General features: G+C 32.6%; 1 non-coding gene across 1 annotated transcript; it reads right to left on the bottom strand.

Annotated features, from left to right (window-relative positions):
- Window positions 1–10,098: 10,098 nt before the first annotated feature.
- Window positions 10,099–10,169, bottom strand: TRNAG-CCC (transfer RNA glycine (anticodon CCC)). Its single transcript has one exon. It is a non-coding gene; the product is annotated as a tRNA-Gly (tRNA).
- Window positions 10,170–25,088: the final 14,919 nt, after the last annotated feature.

Here is a 25,088-nt window from a genome sequence, read left to right as displayed (position 1 = left end):
CCACATTGTTCAAGCCCCAAAATTAGCCCTTAAGGGAGCAATTTATCTACTTATTCAGACATTAGGGAATGAGTGAATTCCGTCTTATTGAGCTATGTTCCCAACTCCCCAATCAGACGAATCAAAAAATGGTAGGCATATTGAGTTGGCAATCTGGCCATTCTCATCCATGCAAATCAAAGAACCGCCTTCATAGACAGGAGTTCACAGCTCACTCAGGATTCAAGTCATGTTACCTATAGTCATCCTGGTGAAATGTAAGTTTCTATTATTAACGACGTTATATGATGAAACTATTCATTTCATGGTCTGATCTTATACAAATCCTTTTGTATAGAACACCCCTACTCAAATATCTCTACATAAATGATCTGATCAGGATCAGATCATTATAGAACTTTACAACAATTATAACATCTACGAAGCAGACTGTATTCGTAGTGTCACCAGGATAAGGTACCCAATCTTATCCATCTATTACAGACCATTTAAGTTATCACTTAAGCATGATCCATTTGTATGTCTCTACATACATGTTTAAGCTATAGAGGATAATATTGGATGTTAGTTTATTGATTTTGTGGGATAATGCTACTAAATATCAAATAAAACACCTCACGTTTTATTAAATAAATAAATTATTTGTACTTTACATTTACAAACTACAGGACCCACAAGATTTAGGACATCAACCCCAATAGGAAAGACTTGCATAAAATTAGCCAAAGATTTCTAAATATGTTTTCATATTTCATTTAAATTTGATAACAGTTGTCTGTATTTCATTTAAATATGAAATGTTTTCCTATTTAATTTAGATATGGAACATTTTTTTATTTAATTTAGAAAAAATTTTTTTTTTTTAGATTCTTATAAAAAGAAACAATTGTTGTTTTCGTCCGTATGGTGAAATTTGAGTTTTGGCTTATTTCTCTCTATTTTAATGATGTAATTCTGAACAAAGTTTTCATTTGATTCCCATCCTTCTTCGACGAGTGCATGTCTGAGAAGGGTGTTTTGTTAACCTTGGAGAGCAACCGACTTCTGGCAATTTAGCACCGAGGTTGCGTCGATTTTACTTTCAAGGCAGTAGTTTCCATGACACAACAATTAAGATCCATAATTGATTTTTTCAACCCTCCATTTTAAACATAACCAAAACTAATTTTGTTTTTCAAATAAAAATGTTAAAGGATATAAATTTTAGAATTATTAATATTCTTTTTGTGGGATTTTCAAATTCATCAATACATACATTCTCATTCAAATAAGAATGCATCTTTTTAAATAAATTTCAGAAAAAAAATGTTCTCTTCATAAATATGTGATGTTTCTAATTTCATAAATACATTAAATTTTAAATGTATAAGATTTGTGGCATTTTTCTCCTAACTTTACTTATTCAATCAATTTGAATTCAAAAAGAATTTCACGAAGGCACAACCAACATTGAAATCCTTCAAAAATAATTAACAAACAAATAATAATTAGGAAAAGAAAAACTACAATGCGTTTGCCGGGAGTCGTTATCCTAAGTTCCTAACCATTGGACTTTAAATGCTATATGTTTGAAAAACAAATTTTTATAATTACTAAGTTTAAGGATGACTCATGAATTTTGATAAAGAAAGAAGCTAAATATATGTTTAAACGTATTAAACTTATGTAGATGTATATGGTATATATTTTGTCAACACTATTATATGTCGATATGGGGACATTTTTAAATATACAAAATTATTTAAAAATATTTATCATTTATAGCAAAAAGTTCAAAACACTTTTCGAACTTTTTGTTATAAAGTATAAATATTTTTTGGAATTTTTTTATTTATAAGAATTTTTCTAGATATATAGATATTTATCTATTCGTTTAAATATTATTTATGATAATTTATATATCTATTCTTTTCAACAATGTCAATGATCCACAAGGAAGTTTTCATCAAGTATTAAAAACTTTGTGTTTAGATCTAAATATTTATGCTATATATATTTTTTTATATATAGATTTGGTCTATATTATTAAAATAGTCTTTCTTAATACATTAGGAGGTAGGAAAATTCGAACCACATATCTCCTAGTTGTTAACATATTCATATACTAGTTGAGCTTTACTCACTTTGACATATTGTTAAAATAGTTTCAACTCTAGTTTCATACGTCTTTTAAGGGGTGTTTGGCTCAACAACATGAGTTGAATTGAGTTAGTATAATATACTGCATCAATGTTTGACACATCACTTTAAATGTTAGTCGAGTTGAGTTGGTATATTTTACCAACTCACCCCAACTCTTCCTTCTTACAATGTTCTCAATGGCTCCATCCATCGACCATTATCGGTGACTATCACTGCCGCACTCCGGGAATCAACTTCGGGCTCAAACAACCACTTTCGATGATAACTCTGACAACCCATCTCAGGCAGCGACAACCACCTTCAATGAAAACTCGGTGACCAACTCTGACGACCACCTTCGGGCGACCAACTCGGACAACCACCTTCATAGGCTTCGACAACCACCCCTATCGTCTCACTGGTCGACCTTGACCCCGACTACAAACTTCGACAAAAATCATTTTCTATAACCACCTTCGAGCAAGAAACTCTGGCAACCAACTCGAGGTTTTGACAACCACCTTCGAAAACAAAACTCCAAAAACCAATTCCAATACCACCTTCATGCAACTAACTTCGAGCTCCAACGACCACCTCTGACTACAAGCTCCGATAAAAATCATCTTTAATGATCAACTTCAATGACCACCTTTGCGCAACCAACTCCGACGACCAACTTTGAGCTTTGAAAACCACCTCCGGTACCAAACTTCAGCAGCCAACTCCAATACCACCTTACGAGACCAACTTTAGGCTCCGATGTCTAACTACAAACTCTAGTGAAAATCATCTTCGATAATCAACTTCGACAACTACTTTTGACAACTATAAGACCGATGACTGTTAAATTATGTTGCAAGACTATTGATTACATAAATAATAGTATTATGGCTATATTAAGTGCAATATTTTTCCGTAGAAATTTATAAAATATATTTTTATTTAATTGAATTCACATATCAAATGAGTGTTTATAATATATGGAAAAGTATATATATGTAGTTGAATAGCATGTAACATGTAACCAAAAAAAAACTATAAAATATATTTTAAAAAATTTTCTAGCAAGAAATAATGATGATTGATATTTGTTTTCTGATGATCTCTAAATTTAGAGGGACTAAAAGTAAAATTGTTGAAAAAATATGGTAGCATTCCACTAGTTGCTAAGATAATGGGGTCAATTAAAAAAAAAAAGTTAATGAGAGAGTTAAAATATAGAGCAACAACAAGAAGAATAAGAAAAAAAGAAGAACATGATGAAGAAATTCATGAAGAAAAATTAGGAAATAAAAGTTTTGATCTCTTTTTTATTTCTCATTTTATTTAACTATATTTTTGTAAGAAATGTTGTGAGTTAATTGTTGTTCATCAGAAAAGAAAAAAAAACTTTAAAAATTAAAAGGAAAAATTGTGATCCATATTTTATTCAACACAAAGAATGGTAGAATTATTGAATAAAAAAGTTATCATAAAAGTAGATTATTTAGGCCATGTTTGGTAACAATTTTGTTTTTGAAAACTAAGCCTATAGTCACTACTTTCAGCTCCAAATTTCTTCCTTTGGTATCTACTTTTTATCAATGGTTTAAGAAACTAAGCCAAATTTTGAAAACTAAAAAAAGTAGCTTTAAAACTGCACCAGATACTCTAAACATATGAACTCAACTCTATACCCCAAACATAGACTCAAACCAAATAACTCTGCATCCCAAAGACATATAAACTCCAAAGATATATAACTCTACAGACATAAACTCCAAATATCATATCTCAACCCAACGCCCCGAATCGCCCCTTAAAATTATTCTAATTATTATACTATTACGAAATTTACAATAAAAGAATACAAAAGAACGTAAAAAAGTAGAGAAGATCAACATACAAAGTTACATAATTCACTAACAATGTGTTAGCTATATCCACGGGACAGAGGGAGAATAATATTATTAGAGAGAATGTTACAAAAAATAAAGAATCTACCAAATAATGCCTATAGGTTAGAGAGTTTCTATAGTGCACTTCTATAAACCCTAAGTGGAGAAGGAAAATATTTAAATATTTAAATATATCAAATACCAATTCTAATTAGGTTTAGGATTCAAGACATTCTAATAAATCTCCATCTTGACTTGAAATCTCCTAAACTAATTCTGATTAGGATTCAAGGAATTCCAACAAATCTCCATCTTGACTTGAAATCTCCTAAACCATTTTCGATTAGAATTCAAGGAATTCCAACAAATCTCCACCTTGACTTGAAATCTCCTAAATTAATTTGGATTAGAATTCAAGGAATTCCAAAAAATCTCCACCTTGACTTGAAATCTCCTAAACCAATTTGGATTAGAATTCAAGGCATTCCAACAAATCTTCACATTGACTTGAATTCTCTCACAAATAACAGATGTACCAAATGTAACATAAAACACATTGCTAGATGTACTTAAACTTTTCCCCCATGCCACAAAACAACAGATCTGGACTGGAAACAGAAAACCCACAAATGTACCAAATGTAATATAAATATATTGCTAAACGTACTGAAACATCTCCCTCAAACTCAATGTGATAGAATGACGAACAACTTGAGTTTGCGAAGAAAAAAACTTCCGAATCAAATCAATAGATCTGGGATGGAAACAAAAACCCCACAGATGTACCAAATGCAACATAAATATATTGCCAAACGTACTCAAACTTCTCCCTCAAACTCAATGTGGTAAAATAGCGAATAACTTGAGTTTGCGAAGAAAAAACTTTCAAATCAAACCAGCATATCTGAGCTTGAAACAAAAATCCACAAAGTTAGATCAGGCTGAAACAAACCAAAATTCAGCACGATCCAATGGTTGAAACTCTGGTAATCGAAAACTTTGTGGAAGTTGTCCCTGAAAAGTCGAATTATGCTACAATTTTACAGATTCTATTCAGTAATGACTATAAACAAACCGAGAGCTCAGAACGACGATCTAACCGTTCAAACTGATACCCTATGTGTCTTAAACAGGCAGACCAAATTTCAGCACGATCCAACGGCTGAAACTCCACAATCAATAACTTTGTAAAAGTTGTGTGTGAAAAATCAAACTACACTGTAGTTTTACATATTCTATTTAGCAATGACTATGGACAAACTCAGAGTTCCAAACGTAAATTCAACCATTCAAAATGAGACTCTATGTGTTCCTAACAGGCTGCCCAAAATTCAACACGATCCAATAGTTGAAACTCTGAAAATCGACAACTTTTTGAAAGTTCTTCCTAAAAAATCGAACTACATTGTAGTTTTACAAATTATGTTCGATAACGACTACAAACAAACCCAGATTTTAAAACGACGATCTAACTATTGGGATTGGTGTCCTATTTCTCCCAGAGTCTCATTGTTTTCTAAAGATACACATTGTTCAATGAATAAAATAAGTGTTCTTTAATTCTAGTATTTACTCATATCCAATAAACAAAGCTCATTGGTTATCTTATGAAACTTAAGCATGTATATGTGATATAAAAGTGGATCATGCCTTAAGTGATAACCTAAATAAGTCTGTAGTATAAGGTTTAAGGTGGGATACCTGATCCTAGTGATACTACGGATACGACCCACTTTGTAGAGGTTTGCAAGTGTTGTAAACTCCCACAAATGGTAGATCCTAACCATTCGTGTGGAGACGTGCAAGCGGGGATGTCTTATACAAAGAGTTTGTATAAGACTTGGACCACGAGATGACTAGACTCTGTATATAACGTCGTTGATACTAGAAACATGCATCTCACCTAAACGATCATAGGTGACACAACCACAATCCTAAGTGTTTTGGGAACTCCTGCCTTTGAGGGTGGTCCTTTGATTAGTATGGGTGAGAGTGGCCAGATTGCCAACTTAACATGCCTACCTTTTTGGAGACTTGTCTGATCTGGGAGTTAGGAACTCAATCCACAAGATGAAATTTACTCTTTTCCCAAAGATAGGATAAGTAGAGAGATTTCTCTCTTAAGGGCTGATTCCGGGGCTTGAATATAATGGCCACAGATTCTCTTTAGAAGAGAAGACTAAGTCATAGTAGGACTATGACTTATGTTCATTAGAGGGATCAGTGGTACTTAAGGAGACAGATATAACTATAGGGGCATAACGGTTATTGGCCCAGCTGTACTTACGAGCGATCTCTGAAAGGTTGTCGCACTGCTAATTGGTTAAGATGGACACATAATATATGTGTGGTAAGGAGAGTCCAGCTGTCGATCTTTAGTGGAGTGCCTGACAATTAACAGATGGTGGATCCCGTGACTAAAGAGTTTAGTCTGTTATTCACATACCATTGGAGCTTCGAGTTATAGGTCCATGAGGTCCCCTTGGTAGCTCAATGGATTCAGTTGAGGATCAGTTCTTAGTGTTGATTTGAAATGTTCAAATTGATAAGAGGTATTTTGATTATATATGATATAATCGGTATGATGTATAAGATACATCTAGTAGAGGATTGATGTAAATGAGATTTACATTAAGTACCATGGAATAGAAAAAGAACTATGGTGTATGTGTTTCATGAGATGAAATATTAAAACGATAGGTTATAAATATAGTATGATAAGTTAGTTATCATTTATATTTATAATAATATTAATTATTGGATAATTAATTCTTTTTCTTTAAATAACCAAATTAGTGGGTGACTATTGGATTCATGGTAACCGTAAGTTTAAAAGAAAAGTGGTTTTCCTATTTTGAAAAAAAAAAGTTTTACAAACGATTGAAAAAGTTTTTTGAGTTTTTTCTCTCAGCGCAAAAAAACTCACGGAGTCGTCAAGTAAATACAGATTTACTAAACGACGGTTGGGCGAGCTAAACGATCGTGCAATGTTTACTAAACGATTGCATAGTTTTGCTAGACGATCATTTACCCTAAGTAAACGATCGTATAGAGTCTGTAGGCGACAAACCGAGCTAAACGATCGCATAGCTTTTACTAGACGATCGCTTAGTTTTATCTAAACGATTGGGCATCGACTATACGATAGGTCTCCGCCATCTCCCACTTGCCCAGTCGTTTACGCGATCGGTGTTTTCTCCTTCGTCTGCCTCATACAAAGTCCGAACAGAGCCCACCTCTGGATTCTCATACTGAGAATACCAAGGTAGCCTTGTTGGTAGTGTCAGACTCAACTTGACACCATCGAGGTTTTGTGGAGGTCGTTCGTGGTGTTGTGGAGGCCGTTCGTGACCGAGGCGATCGTTGAGGACGAACGCAAAGTGTTCGTGCTATGTTCGCTGCAGTTTTGCGCTCGTGTAGATCGGGCATTTGAGCTTCTGTTGTTCGAGCGTTCGTAAGCAACAAAGCATGGAGACGCATTTTCAAATGTGTGTAGAGTTTGCTCTCTGTTCATTCATGACTGTAAATGTATTGTTCATTCATGACTGCTCATGAAATAATCTAATGGATATTTTGTTTGATTTAAAATATTATTATATTTTATAATAAATTTGAATTATAGATATTAAATGCATATATTTTTGTAAAATCATAAACGAAATCAACTCCCAACCACCCAACTAAAAAGATCTCCATCTCCTCCGCTTCCAAGCTTTCGTGAAGGAAGCTCTCCGGCTTCTACTCATCGTCCAAAACTAGAATTCCTCCTTCATGGGCATGGCTACTCCCAACCACCCAACTAAAAATTTGAGAGACTTTAGCTTGTATTTTAATATAAATAGGAGTTTCCAATTTTTGGGAGAGTGGATAACTCTTAATATTCGAGTTATTGTCTATGAGATAATTGCAACTTATGATTTTAACAAGCTCGAAACAGAAGACAGATATGAATTGGACTATTTTTTTATTTCACAAATTTACGGTTTTTTTCCTTATTTCATGTTTTTTTTTAGGAACACTATTTTATGTTTTTGTTTACCAATTTTTTCGAATACATTGGTATTTTTTTTCTCCATTTAGTAATTTGTTAATTGTTAATTTAGTTCGTTAGATATTTGCCGTGTTTTAAAATGATTTTAGTGATGTTATTAGATTAGTTTATGATCCTTTATTTATGACAGATTTTAGGAATTTGTTAAAAATACTATTATTTCAATACATAATGATAAAAATAACATTCGACAAAAATAGGTGCCAAAATTGTCGACCCGATATATGATTTATAATTTCCAAAAAAAAAAAAAAAAAATCCACACAACCCTAGTTTTATCATTTTTTTTTTTTAAACAATTATATTATGTGTGAAATTAACCCCAAATTTTCACTTTTAGATTAGATTTTACAAAGGATATGTCTGTCCACGTTTCAAATAATTATCGTGTATTTTAAATCAATATTTTACGTTTAGATGTTTTTGAGGTAAAACTTATGTTTAGAGATTTTTCAAATTTTCATTTTAAAATTAGACATTTTTTCCGTCGACCCAAGATAAAACCACCTCAAAGAGATATTTTTTAAATCTCTCTCAAATTTTCTTAAAATTTATTGGTTGGAAGTTTGATTTATCGTCAATATTATTTTAACACAATTCATTATTGATTGAAAAAGAATTGACAAACAACATTGATCATCCTTGAAGTATGGTAATTATACAAATAATTCATAATCTCGACGGGGAGAATATCTCAAGAGAAAGAAAATAAGAATAAAATTGATTTTTTTCTTTTTAAGTATTTCTGTGAAAATAAAGATGTGTACACTTCGGGGAAAAAAATATGGAATTGAGTTCCAAATTTCAACCAACTTAATATTATTTTTGTTAAAGAAAACTATTGGTTCAATTCCATTGAAAAAAAAAAAACAATTTCGACTTTAAATTTGTCTAAATTATATTGATTTTCACCACATATTTTTATTATTATCAAATTACATCTCAAACTTAGATTAATGTTACAATCTTAACTTTAAATTTAAAATGTGCTTTTAATTTTAATCCTCTAACAAATTCTAATTCAAAATATCATTAACAAGTTTTTCCTTACACGCACAAATGGATGATATGAAAAATTGATAATATTTTAAAGGAAAACAACTCTAGAACCAAATTCTTTCGTTGAAATTTATAAATTTTTACAGAGTTATTCAATGTTAATTTGTGCATGTCAAACCAACTTTTGTACAAAAGCTTTATTGAAGACTTTATGGAAAAATTCACAACTTTTGGGTAAAATTAGTGGGTCAATCAACAAAAATTGAACCAACATTAAAAATTGAAATACTCATTTAAGTTTAACGTTCAATTTAATGAAGTTGAAAGTTTATTATCCAAATTGATGCAACCAGACGCACTATCGTATTAATTGTTGGTATTCTAATGTACTTTAGCGTTTGTGTTCATTGTAATGGTGAAGTTGAGTATTCATACTATTTATTTTTAAGATACCCTTTTAGTCGAGCAATTTGGAGGGATTTTCTTTTGCAGGATACATGCATCTATAGGATATCTCAATAAGGCATGAAGATTGTCTAGATTTGTGATTTTAGTGTAAGCAATAACCTATGGTAAAATGTCTAGTGAGTGGCTTGATGAGTTGTTGTCAATCATCATTGGCAAGATTATAACCTTCACGTCAACGGTACTACATTGCGCCTTCTTTTAAGAGATTTTATCATGTTATTCGCTTCAATGTGTCCGTTGATCTAATTGTGGAGCTTTCATTGATGGGATTCTCTTAGGCTCTTTCCTTTGGGATTTGTTTCCTTGAATTGTGGTACAATTATTTTAAACTTATTTAATTTTAATTATTTTGAATTAATTAACAGACATTGACATGAAAGATGGAAATGAATATTTAGTAAAAAAATAAAAGTTAAAATTTTAAGTCTTAAAACTTAGAAACCTTTTTTAAACAAAATTTCAATTTCAATTATAAAATTCTAACATTTTAAAAAATATGGACTTGAAACAAAATTCAGAATTTGACAAAAAAAAAAAGAAGGAAAGAGACAAAAAAAAAATAAATAAATAAAAAGAACCAAATGCGCATCCGGGGAATCGAACCCCGGTCAGTACCGTGGGAGGGTACTATGATACCACTACACTAGATGCGCTACCTTGAAGACAATTGGTTTAAATTTAAATTAGTAAATAATATTATTTTGCTCTACACTTTAATAAAAGTGGGATAAATTCTTAAATTTAAAAAATATTATGGCTATTACGTCTTTGACCTACTTGATATTTTGAAAGCACTATTAAATGTAAACAATAAAACAAAGAAATCAATAAGTGAAAATAGTATTTGTAAGTTCAATTTTTAAAATTAAAAATTAAAAATAAAATAGTTATTTAATAGGGGCATTATGAGTCTTATTAAATATAAGATCAATTCTATAATTAATTATGATGATCAATTACGACAACAAAAGCGTAGCTCAACTGGCATATATTCTAATAACTAAAGTTATTAAAATTTTCAAATATAGAAGAGGGACAAAAGTTTGAAAGAGAAAATTTTAGAGAGTGAAACGAAAAAGGAAGAAAAGTTTTAGAGGAAGAAAATACAGATAATTAAAGAATTGTTTTTAATAGAAAGACTAAAAAAGGGAGAAAGCTAGAGAAAAGTAAGATTTAAAAAATGTTAGCCTAGAGTGACGAACAAAATTAAGTTACTCATATATGTACTTTTTTTATTTTTCTTATGACATCAAATCTTATTTATCTTCCACATTGATTCTGGTATATTTCAGAATTTAGGAGATATAATTATAACATAGATAATTTCATTTATGAGTCCATTTTTGTTTGGCATATTACATTATAGTTTTGGAAAATAAAACATTTGTATATGTCCTATCATATATTTGCATTGATTTTTTTTTTTTTTATTCAGACAAATCTATACTATTTTCAAACTTTAAATTACAATTTTGACTTTGTTCACATACATTGCACATGTTGATTATATCTCTTGGAGATTTGTTTAGTTAGCTTTATATTTTTTTTCTAAAGCATTAGTTTCTGTAGTTGTCTCAGGTAATGTTTTAACATTTGTTTGTGATAAGAGAGTATATTCCTACAAAATATTTTCCTTATTTGGAAATATTCGATTGTAATACTATGACACCATTACACTAGATGCGCTAATATGATACTAAGAAATTAAATAAATAAAAATTACAAATATATAAATAAAGTTAAATATTATATTAATTGCCTTTAGGAAAAAAAAAAAATAGATTAAGATGATGTGTGGGAGATGTGAACCTTATTGGTTTTATAATAAGGTTCACATCTCCCACACATCATCTTAATCTATTTTTTTTTTTAGGTTCAATGGCAATGTTTTTAATTGGCTCTCAACTTCAATAGAGGTTAGATGAATTTTCAAACTTTAAAGATTTTATGTATTCGATATTTTTTAATTTTACAAATTTACTAAACATAAATTGACAATTTATATTCCATTTTATAATAATTAAATTTTTAGTTTTGAATTTTTAAAAATTGTGTTTGTTTCCCTACAAATGTCTTACCATGTTTTTCTTTTATTCTAGGTAAACGTTTGAATTCTTAGACACATTCCAAAAACAACAAATTATTTTTAATTTTTTTTAGATTTTAAAGTTTGGTTCGGATTTTGAAAATACTACTAAAGGTGGACAATAAAACAAAGAAATCAATAGGTGGAAATAGCATTCATAAGTTTAATTTTTTTTTAAAAAAAAAAAACAAAAATACGATTGGTTGAAGGATTAATAAGTACACCAACATATCTTATAAGCTTAGTTCAAAAAAATTAAAAATTAAAAATCAAATAGTTATTTAATAGGGGCTTTAGAGTCTTATTAAAAATAAGATCAATTCCATAACTAGAAAAAAATATTATAATTTTTAAATATAGAGGAGGGACAAAAGTTTGAAAGAGAAAATTTGAGAAAGTGAAACGAAGTTAGAAAGTGAAAGAAGGGTTTTACAAAAGTGCAGATAATTAAAAAAAAAAATGATAAAAAGACTAAAAGGGGAGAAAGCCAGAGAAAAGTAGGAAAGTTTTAAAAAAAAGTTAGCCTAGAGAGACTAATAAAATTAAGTTACTTTTATGTGTACTATTTTATTTAATCATTTATGTTCCACATTGATTCTGGTACATTTAAAATTTAGTAGATTTATAATTATAGCATAAATAAGTTCATTTATGATTCCATTTTTGTTTGGCTTCTTACATTATAGTTTTAGAAAAAAAACACTTTATTATATCATATCATATATTTGCATTGATTTTTTTTTATTTAGATAATTCGATACTATTTCAAAATTTTAAATTAAAATTTTCACATTTTCACATACATGGCACGTGTTCATCATATCAAGTGATGTAATTTTTTAATTTATAATTTCATGTATTTTCTATGGTATTGTGAAGTACATAAACAATGTTGTTTTTTTTCCTATATACTTTTTTTTAATGTGTAGAATTATTTAATTAGGTACCATATTAAAATACGTCTAACGGTAAGAAAAATACACCTTATTGTCCAATGTCCATGTGAGATAAATTACTTGTTTACATTAACTTCCCTGTGGTATGGTAGATGTTGATATCAAAAATCACATTCTTCGTTATGGTATGGTAGATGTTGATGCCAAAAATCGTACCAACGGTAAATTTATAATTTTTTTAGGAAGAGTAACTTGATATCTTGCAAAAAATGAGTAAAACTAATACCATTTGGTGTTGAACCAAATTCACTCTAACGCTCAAATTAGAATCGGGTTTGAATCTAATTCAAATGGAAAAAAATTAGCATGAGTTTGAAAGCATACCCCTCTTTAGTTGTGCCTACAAGATTATATAGGTCCTTCATTTAATAACTAAACCTAGCTTGTCCTTTTGGCTTCCGAACCATTACCAATCTTTACTTTGCTTATTTCCCATCTGAGTCATCGTTATTTGAGCCATTACACTTTTCAACCTTTAATATGCTCGACTCATGATTCATCAATTATTATTTACAGTGTAATTAGATCTCTTTAATACATTAATTGCCTAGCAAATAATTGGTTACACAATTGGAATTGGGCAAGTTATTATTCTCCAAAAAAATAATTATTCTGATGTGTTCTTTTTAATATAAATACATGGCTCATGCATATCTAAGTCATACTAAGAATTTTTCACAACACCTAACATGACCTTTGCATGGTCAAACCATGCAAAATTCTACTAAAAAAATGCATATATATGTATATATACTTTGCATGGCCAAAAGGTCAAACCATGCACTTTGATATTCTATTTCTTCTTTTTATATAGCTCGGCTAACCTCCTTTGAGGTCAGCCACTACTAGCAGCCATGTTGCTTTGTAAAATGGTGTGGCAACCGGGCTACCTTACGAAATGGGGGTCAGCAAATCGTCGACCCACTATTATCTCATATATATATATATATATATTACTATTTTGTACGGTTAAGATGCATATTTCACAATATTGTTCTTAAAGGGTTAAAAGCTACCCAAAAACCTATTAGCTTGGCCTCTTAGCTCGAACTATTTTATGAACTTGACTTACTTTTCTTAGTTCAAATGGGTCAAGCTAATTGAAGCATTATCTCAACTTGACTATCTTTGTCCAAATCTTGACTTTAATTAAATTGACTAGGTTTAATTTCATCTTCCACAGTTGTCCCTCTCTCGAATTGGGTTGTGTATGGCCTTTAGATGGAGCCTAGCTCGAGAGTTCTTTCTTAAACCTTAAGGACATCCATGCTTTAGCTTGACCTTGGTAAAATTCCTCGTTTTTCATGCCGAATTTTCTTATAAAAAGAATTCATTTGGCTACCAAAATTCACCACACTCCAATCATCATCTTTCTTCCTTCATTCCTCTAGGAATTTCCTATTTAGCTTATTTTTTTCCATGGATAATACCCGAGCCTTAGCTCCTAGGATCAATGTATCAACTGATTCTAACGATATTGACTTTGTCCCCAACCAAAGGCCTCGAAACCGTATCTAGAGGGAGCATCGATTTCGAGATGACAACTTGGCTTCCCACGTTCCTCCCTCGGGTCCCCTAACAATAGATACTCTAAATTCTCTTAGAAATAAATTTAGAATTCCTTACTCGGTGCATATGAGAATCCATTCCTTAGGTAAGGATCCATCTAACTCATCCTTACGTGAAGTGGCTTTCTATTTTCACCTTTGAAGTCAGGCTTCCACTCTATCCTTTTATTCAACAATTTTTAGCTTACATAAACATGGAAACCTTCCAACTATTCTCAAACTCTTATAGTGTATTATTATGGTGTTACGTTTTCTAGCTCCAACTAGGGAACTTCAATCCCATCACTATGGAGGAGTTTATGTTCGTTCATACTCTTAAGAAAATAAAGTCTTCATCAAACTCCTATTATGTTACCATCTGTAAAGGAAACTCCATTTTTTCATGTCGAACTACCACAAAAGGGTGGAACACTAAACGACGAAGTCAACTACACCTTAGCCCTTCATTGCAGCTCGAGGGAGAAAATGGATGTCATACTCGCCCAACTCGACTGGTCATTTCATCAATCTGCCCGAAGCCTCTGGCTTTTGTAGCACTTGTCGCAATGACAAACTGGTTAAAACTGTTACCTTATGCGTTTGGAAATATGAGCGTAACCTTTGGGCTGACACCATTAAGGCAAGGGCAAGCTTCTCTACCTAAGGATATCTTGTTTCTGCCTCTACCATTGATTTACGAGTGTAGTATATCAGTGACTGTTGACCTTTATCCTCCTTGATTAGGACAAAACTATCTGTAGAATCAGACACGACAAGATATAGGAAAAGTTCTTTGTCAGGGAAAAGGCTTGGAAAGGAGCAGGACTGAGCTCAAATAACTTTTGAGTTGCCTGAATGCCTATTTACATTCCTCCATCCACTCAAAGTTAGCTTCTTTTTTTTTTTAATACTTTAAAGAACGGAAGACACTTATCAGTAGCTCGACCTACGAAACAATTAAGAGTTGCTATCTTCCTGTTCATGCTCTATAGGTTCTTTATTGTTTTAGGAGACTCCATCTCTAGCACAACTCATATTTTGTCTGGATTTGCTTCGATTCTTCTCTGGTTTATCATAAAGCCTAGAGACTTGTCAGAAGCCACTTTGAAAGCACACTTTTCCTGGTACAGCTTTAACTGATATCTCTTCAAGACTCCAAAGGCTTCAGCCAGGTCGTCTACATGGTAGCTCACTTTCTTGCTCTTAACCAATATATCATCCACATATAACTTCATATTCCTACCAATAAGAGGAGCAAGCATTTTATTTACCAAACGTTAATAAACGGCTCCTACATTTTTTAACCCAAACAATATTACAATATGACAGTAAAGACCCCGACTGGTGATAAAAGAGGTTTTCTCTTGATCTGGAGGGTGCATTCTAATTTGGTTATACCCTGAATAGACATCTATGTGAAAGAACAGTAAAGTTCCGGGCGGAAGAGGATCACTCCCAATTTTAGTTTTCATATAATCAAAATTTTACAGAATAAAAAAATTATGCATTATAAAGAAAAATTACAGCATGCTGATTGATGAGGAATTAGGGAAAAGAATATCTTACCCTTGGAGCCAAAAGGTCTTCATGAATTCCCTTGATCTGAATCACAAACCCTAAGTTCTGGATCTCAATCTCCAAAAAGAAAAAAAAAAATACAAAATCCCAAATGGTCACCACCACAAACAAAACCTCATGTATTCTCTTGGGATTGAGAACTCAGTAGGAGTAGTGGGCTTTGCTTCTTTTTGGAAGAGAGAGGAGAGGATTCTGTGAATTCCAACGAGAGGGGAAAAAACAAAGAGAGTTCTCTGTCAATTCAAAGGAAGAAGAAGATTGAGAGTGTTGGGGTTGATGCCATAAATCTCGTAGGGTCCTATAGTTTGTAAACACTTGTATGAACAAACACTTGTCATGTAATAATATAAGATATTTTCTTCACTGTTGTCTATCCTCTATCAGTTTATCAGACATCAACAATTGTTATTCTGGAAAAACATAAACAACGTTTATAAGTGAATTGCTTTTAAACTCAATCAAGTTTTAGCAAAGTAATAACATATCCAAGATTATTTTTGCAACGATACTATAGTAAGACATTCCTGATTAAACACTGTCTCTAAAATAACTCATATTCTAATAGTCATTTAGCTACCATTTTTCAGACAGAAATTACTAACTCTTTAGTAATCCTGTAAGTGTAACACTCTATTTTCAAACCTCAAAAGTTTGATCGCAACGATGATCCCAAAGTTGGAAAGTCAAAGTTGAAACCAACTTCAGAAATCTTATCCATTTCTAGAGTTAGAGTTCTTCCGAATCCTATGTTAAAACCCTCCGTGGGGATAACCGTCATTAAACAACTAGTGAAGCCGACTTAAAGACGACAAGCAGGCAAAACATAGGAATCTCACGGTTCAAACCAATAGAAGAAACTGTAGGATTTTTGACACATATCCTTCACCCACTTACTATGAACTACTTCCCCCATTCGCTTTGGTCTTGATCTATGACGAACACTTTCCATATAGAGGTCACTTCTAGGGTGACATGAAGTGTTGCACGGATCTAATGGTGGGAATCATATAGGGACATGAGAACTGAAATCAATATATCATATATTTGATTTTTCAGTGAACAACTTCCTCTCATTCACCATGATCAATTTACACAAATATTTTCCAAATGGAGGTCACTTCCAGGGTGACACGAAGTGTCACATGAACCTTTCGGTGTGAACATCTTGAGAACATGAAAATTTTAAAATCAAAACATCACGTTTGATTTTAAAGTGAACAACTTCCCCATTCACAAAAATCGCGATTCATGTAAACACTTTCCGTATGGAGGTCACTCCCAGGGTGACACGAAGTGCCACATGAATTTTTTATTGTGAACTCTTAGGGACGTAAGAGTTAGAAATAATCATATCATATATTTTTATTAATCTCACACTGAAGTGTTCTAACATATCATATACGTTATTTGATTTTCACTGAAGTGTTCTAATAGCATATCGTATATGTTATTAAACTCCCACTGAAGTGTTCTAATGGTTAAATAGGGTATTCGTTTCTTAGGTTTGTTTCGGCTAATTAAACAACCTAAATCTAGGTGTTTATCCAAGTATAACATTTTTAATTGGATTTAACTTATGATGTCTAGGTAATAAACTAGTTTAAAACCTCACATCATACATGTATTGCTCATAAAATTGATTAACGCCGCTTAATAATTCGACCATAATCCCCATGGTAGAAGGTGGTCCGTAGACCATCAACTTAAATACCTCCAGTCTTCGACATGATTATATACCGGTTGAGTTTGTAACCCGAATTTTACAAGTTTAACGACCTATTTTAACTATTAAAATAAGTGGTTAACTTACATGAACCTACAACTATTCTTTGTTATGGATTTTAAATGTCTAACCCAATTTTATAACAGCTTACAAAATTTTTGACATGCTAAACATACACAACATACATCAAAGGCATTCAATATTTAATATAACATTTATATTAAATAAAAGAAACCCTAACATGCATACTATATTTTATAACAATTTATAACATACTTTCAATGCATGTAACATGCTTCTTATGGTGGGATTTTTAAATCTACATGGCATACTGTATGCACATACAAGATTTATTTAAATATAACATAAATCACATGCATAAATAATTAAACACATACTGATATAATTTTAGTTTTGGCATAAACAAGCAAATAAAGGCCTAAGAATTACAAAAATAGCAAGAAACAGCTCCAAATCGCTTCCGGACCACTTGAACTGCTCCAAATCGATCCCAAACAACTTGAACCAGACCAGAATTGCCTGAACCGGACCAGCCAAAAACCACTTATGGCCGAACCGGACAGGACCTAAAGAAAAACTAGTCAAACTGGTTGCTCTCGCTAGTTCTAGAGTCGCTCGGTTCAATCTCGCTACTTCAGTCACGAACGGTTCATCTCTTGCTAGCTCCACTGAAATCTCGCTCCAACTCGATCTCTCGCTGAAAACTAATTCAAAAATCTCGCTTCAAACTCGATCTTTCGCTTGAACTCGATTCAAAATCTCGCTCGAAATTCCATTAGAATCTCGCCCAAACTAGAAATCTCACTCAAACTCGATTCAAAATCTCATTTGAACTTGAAATCTCACTCGAAAATTCCGTTAGAATCTCTCTTGAAACAAAATATCGCTTGAAAAAATTTCCTTCTCGCTTGTAAGGGAAATCTCACTCGAAGCTTGAACAACGAGATTTGAGCAGATGCTAAAGAACTGGTTCCTACTACTCGACCTTCTTCACTTCTTTCTTCAATTACAACTTAAGTTCAACTCTAATGACTCCAAAGAGCACACATATAAGCTCATGAAACAAGAGCCAATGACAAATTTAATTAAGGAATCAAAGAGAATTAAAAGCCAAAACATAGAAAACCATATCAGTACACCATTTTCATATATCTCATAAAAAACACCCACCAAGCCAAAATTAAACCAAATTAAATGCTTAAATGATGCTCTGATACTAATTGTAGAAGTATATCAGCATGCTGTGGAAGCAACAAAGATCAATAAACATTCTAATTCATTAATTTTGGCTATAAATAAAGCATGCTCATACAATAATAAGAGGGTTTCAAGCAATACATTTGTTGAACTTCTTGAATCACGATTCTCAGCTGCAACTCTTCTCTAGATCTCATTGTGATCCACCTCAAGATCTTCCCTGCTATTCTCTTGAATCTTTAGATAAGTTGTGTGACATAAAATAAGCTTGAATGAAGGGAACTTGGAGAAGAACTCACTGCACCATCCACTTGAAGAACACCTTTTTCAACTCAATTTTTTCTGTAAAAATTCAATTGATGCATGCCTCAATTCCACTTCCATCTTTTCTGTTTATTACAGGACGATCATGCAAAGAAGAAGGTTGTATGAGATGCAACTCATGCTTGGAGTATTGAAGCTAGAGTCAAGTAGATTTTGTGTGAGCAACTTCATGATAGTGGAGAAATCCAACATTTCCAATTTTTTCTAATTTAAAAATTGAATTTCCAAAATCAATTTGAATTTCAAATATGAAACTTTTATTAATTTTACAAAATTAATTTCATAAATTAATTTTCAAATAAAAATAATTAATTAAGCAATTTAATTAATTCTAATTAATTTAATATCAAATATTAAATTAATTTTACACAAATTCTACCTTCATAAATTTAATATCTAAATCATAATTAAATATTAATTAATTCTCCAATTCCGTTTAATTCTAAAATTAAACGCGTAATTATATCTCATATAATTACTAATTCCCTTAATTCTAATTTGAATGTTTTAAATTAACTTATCACGCTACTCTAAAGCTAATCCATTTACGAGTTAGTAGGGAGACCTTGCGGACCTACAGATCATGGGCTCCAACGATCCGAGATTAATTGGCTAAACTCATTACACCAAATTAACCCCCATTCGTTAACTCACTCCACTAAAACCAATAGTTGCACTCCTCTCATTGTAGATATATTATGTCCACTCAATATAACCATGATTAGTAAGTTAACCCTTCACATGTTGTTCGTAATAACGATGTCTATGAAGATGCGAACTACCTGCACCTAGACAGAAAGACGTAATAACGGCTGGGTCAAATCTTTGTTTTACCCTTGAGATTACCTCTTGTTCCTTAAGTCCCATTGATCCTCTAATGAACAATTGATTTGTGATCAGATCAACAAACTGAGTCCCTCTTGGGCCAATGAAAGGGTGGGGCCCCTTGTTCAAGACCCGAACTCAGCACTAAGGGAATAACCTCTCTACTATCCCAAAAAGCAGGTAGGAGTGAATTCCATTTTGCACCCTATGTCCCCAGCTATCAACCCGGTCTTACCCTTGAAATGGAGGTTTATTGAGCTGGCGTTGTTGAGCCAACCTTCACCTATGAAAATCTAATGATAATCCCGAATAAACTCGTTCATAGTTAGCTCAGGATTAAGGTCAAGTTACCTTGGTCATCATTTTGAAATAGTTAGTCTTAGACATTAAACAACCTTATAAAGTAAGGGTGACTGATTTCGTGATCCGATCTTGTACAAACTCATTGCACGGGATGCCCTCACTTCTCATGTCATAACATGTACGAATTAGGATCATATCGTCTGTAGCACTTTACAACTCTTTGTAACAACTACAAAGTGAGTCACATCCAATAATGTTACCAGAATAAGGCACCCAACCTCATTCATATACTATAGATCATTTTGACTATTTATTCGAACCTGATCCACTTTTATGTCTCCACATAAAGTTCAAGTACTCATATAATGGTCATGGGTCTTTTGGTTTATTGGATTTATTTCTAAAACAAAAGAAGCAATTCATACATTCAATAACAACTTACTGAATTTTCAGAATAAGTTTTATTGTTTACAAACCACGAGTTTTAGGACATAAAACCCAACATCTTCTAGGCCATTTCATGCATGACATGTAATTTTGAGTTTGATGAGAATTTGACATTAAACACACCACTAACTCAAAGTGGGATTAAGTTGGGCAAGTCTCTTCAAATGAAGACAACACTTAGCAATTCAATAGTTTGAATTTCCCACTTACAAATGTTGGATCCTTCTACTAACTTAGTTAAAGTTTGACTCTTAAAGTCCAAAGTCAAAAAATTTGACTTTTTGACTTGCAAAAGTCAAAAGTAAATAATTTGACTTCCATTGCATTTTTTACGTAGTCAACAATTTGACTTTTAATGCAATTTTGACCAATTCCATTTAATTTCAAAATTAATTATAATAATCAATTTTAAAATTAAAGTAATATTAAATAATTAATCAGATAATTTAATTAATTTAATTTAATTTTAAATCCAACACTAATCCCAATTTATATGAATCACTATTCAAAATCTTGATATTTAAACCTTATCTAAATATCTACTATTTTCTCTCTCTCCATGTTTAATTCACAATTAAACATTAGGTTAAATATACGCTTTGCTCCAAAAACCGAATTTGAACACTTCAAATTCGTTTGTTACGCTGTTCTAAGGTTTAGTCCAATATGAGCTAGTAGGGGGACCTCATGGACCTACAGATCATGGGTTCCAACGATCCGCGATTAACCGGCTAAATTCTTTAATCTAATTAATCACCATTCGTTAACTATCGAGTCACTCCACTAAAGTCTAATAGTTGGATTTCCCTCACTGTAGATATATTTTGTCCACTCGATATAACAATGATTAGTAAGTTAACCCTTCACAGGTTATTCGTAATAACGGTTGGGTCATAATCTGTTTTACTCCCGAGATTACATCTTGCTCCTTAAGTCCCGTCGATCCTCTAATGAACAATTGGTTTGTGATCCAATCATTAAACCAAGTCCCACTCGGGCAATGAGAGGGTGAGGCCTCTTATTCAAGACTCGGAGTCAAGACTTAAGGGAACAACCTCTCTACTATCCCTAAAAGCGGGTAGGAGTGAATTTCGTCTTGCACCCTATGTCTCTAGCTATCTACCCAGTCTTACCCCTGAAATGGGAGGCTAACTGAGCCGACGCTGTTGAGCCAACTCTCCCCCATGCAAATCTAAGGATAATTCCAAATAAACAGGAGTTCATAGTTAACTCAGGGTTAAAGTCAAGTTCCCCAAGTCATAGCTTTGAAATAGCCAATCTTAAACAGTAAATAGCATTATAGAGTAAGAGTGACTTAATTCTTGGTTCGATCTTATGAAAACTCATTCCATGTGAACGCTGATAACTGGTAGAAATACAAGTTACTATAACTCAAATAAGTAAAACAATGAGAGAATGTGATGGTGAAATAGGCAATCATGTTCGAAAGCGCTAAATTGAAAGAAATTGCGATCGCAAGTACTCATCGCATAGAAGCAGTTAATTTACCTATTTTGTGCAGGTACAATGCGATGGCACATGAGAATTGCGATCCAAACACACAATGCGGCAGTGCGTTTGAAGTTGTGATCGCAAGTCAAACGACCATGAGTAGTTTCTCAAATGATGATCGCATAAAGACCTCGCATCAAGGCGGCATCATAATAAATCATGATGAGACGAAAAGCTGATAATGGTCGATTCCGAATTTAGTTGACAAGCCATTAACAGTTGGTGTCGCAAGTACATTCAACTTTCGATGACTATTAAACGACACAATAGAGTAGGGGAATTAATGTCGTCCATCATTGCAATCATTAGCAAGAAAAGCTGCTTCACCTTGAAATCTATAAATACCGAAGGCCATTACAAAGAAAGGGGGTTAGTTAGTTAGTCTGTTCACGCACATACTTATACCTATACATAAAGAATGAAGAGAGCAAGGAAACGAGGAAAAAGCCAAGAGAATCGCTCCCGGACAAATCGAGAGACTGTCGGAAAGAAACACAAAGAAGAGAGGGCCAACACTTGTGAGAGCAAAAAGACACAACTAGAACAGAGTTGAAGTGATAAAAAGCAGTGTAAAAAGGCCACGGGATGCAAGACATTGCTTACCGGGCTTCTCATTTCTCAAATCCATTTATACACAAGTTAGCATGATCACATAACTTGTGCACAATCTTAGGAAATGTTAGCTAAAGCCCTTCTTAATCCCTTCATCGCATACTCATTGTAACTCTACGCTTTCATCACTCTACATTCAACTCTGTCGCATAGGAAAAATCTAAATCAAAACACTATCTATTTCATCTATTTTTACCACTGTAATAGAATCAAAGTATTTGTCGCATATCTACTCAGTAGTCCCTGTGTTCGAGCCTGAACTTACCAGGAAACGTAAGGAGGCTTATACTTGGGCCTTGTTAGGAAAATTTGCATGATCACCGCAAACTCACACCATAACACGTCATCGATTTCACGCATCAAACGCCCCCGCTTCTCATGTCAATACATGAATGATTCAAGATCACTTCCTTTGTAGCATTTTACAACAAATTGTAATAACTATAGAATGGGCCACATCCAATAGTGTTACTAGAATAAGGCACCCAATCTTATTCGTATACTATAGATCATTTTGACTATTTACTCGAACCTGATCCCATTTTATGTCTCCACATAATGTTCAAGTACTCATGTAATAGTCTGTGATCTTTTAGTTTATTGGATTTATTTCTAAAATGAAATAAACAATTCATATATTCAATAATAACTTTATCGAATGAGTTTATTGTTTATAAACCACGAGTTTTAGGACATAAAAACCTAACAAACTCCCACTTGGATTAGAAATCCAGTGGTAACATACATACAAATACATTGAGTTTTTGTGTTTTACGAGAAATACAATAAACTAGGGCATCAAATACCATACTTTGCATTAGGTATCACATACCCATCCTTAGGTATCACATACATGGGTTTTTCTCCCACTTGCCCTAGGTTATACAACCCGTATTCCTAGTCTCACTAGGTGATCCTCAAATACTTTAGCCAAGAGGATCACTATAAACATAGTAGTATACAACGAACTTCTATTCAAAACAATATAGGGAATGCCTCTTATTTATACAACTTCTTGTTTCTTGACTTGAGTTTCCACTAAACCTAAATTATGGCTAGGTTGTTATACATTCCTCCCACTATATAGAGGTACCCCATCTCTTTGAGTAAGATGCATCTGACCTGTCGAAACAACTTTTGTTACAGTGTCAATTTTAATCAATAACTCTTATTAATATACTTTTGCTCTTATGGAAACTAAATATAATACATGGTGGCTTTTTGTAGGTATACTTTTCCAGAAATTTTAGCATTTGTCATCACAAATACTTGATTTTCTTTTACTTGAAAAGTATACTACTTTTGGGTTGCCTACAGATAGGCATGCTATTTGAACAACATTCCAATACTTAAGGTTTTGACACTAACACATGTGCCGATCTATTCCAGATTTCTGAACAATGTAAGCATCTTTTACATATCATAAGTAGCTTTTATGAGCTCTCCATATCTCATATGGAGTTTCATAAATACCTTAAAATGGAATGATGTTCAAAACGATTAAGGCAACTAGATGTAGAGAATTATCACTAGATTTCATGTTTTATCAAAATAGTCCTAGAAATCTCTGATTCTCTGTACTCTCTACTTCGATCTAATCAAAGTGTTTTGCTTATTTTACCTAACAAGTTTTATACGCCTTGAACCTTTCAAGTGTTCTAAAGTAAACATATTTGATAGTATCATGCCTTAGGGAGAAGGACGATTGTCCAAACATTCCATGTAGAGATTCCATAATCTCTTTGGCAGTATACATGCTTTCGTCTTTCTTAGCCAAGACATTAGATATGTTGGCAAGAATGTAAACACAGGTTTTCTCATTCGCCTTCGTCCATTTGTCATATGCTTCCCAAATAGTTCGGTTTGCATTTGAGCTAGGGATGGGAGGACATTCCTCTGTCAAAACGAACCTTAAGTTGTCTATCACCAGTATTGTGTTCAAATTTGATTTCCATGTAGCATAATTGTCCCCAGTTAATTTATCTGAAGCCAACATTTGTATCAATGAACTAGTCATTTTGTAAATATAAAAAATTTCTTTATGAGTGAATTACTTTTAAACCCAATCATGTTTTAGCAAAGTAATAATTTACCCAAATTTCATTATTTTTGCAACGATACTATAGTGAGTCAGAATAAGTGCTACCGAGTGGTAGTCAAATACTCATTCACTAAAGCAAGACATTCTTGACTAAATATTATCTTCAGAATAATTCATATTCCGATAATCATTTAGCTACTGTTTTTAGTCAAGAACTTACTAACACTTAGTAATTCTATAATTGTAACCTTCCATTTTTAGATCTCAGAGATTAGTGGCCCCAACGATGCTACTGAATTGGAGAGTCAAAGTTAGGAAATGGCCTAAGAAATCTCATCCATTTCTGGAGTTTGAGTTGTTCCAAATCCTATGTTACAACCCACCGAGGGGATAATTGTGG

This window comes from Benincasa hispida, chromosome 2, assembly GCF_027475165.1.
Source record: "Benincasa hispida cultivar pf3 chromosome 2, pf3_genome.v1.1, whole genome shotgun sequence".
Lineage (NCBI taxonomy): Eukaryota > Viridiplantae > Streptophyta > Magnoliopsida > Cucurbitales > Cucurbitaceae > Benincasa > Benincasa hispida.
The sequence above is the reverse complement of the archived record's forward strand: the minus strand, read 5'-3'. Positions and strand labels throughout refer to the sequence as shown.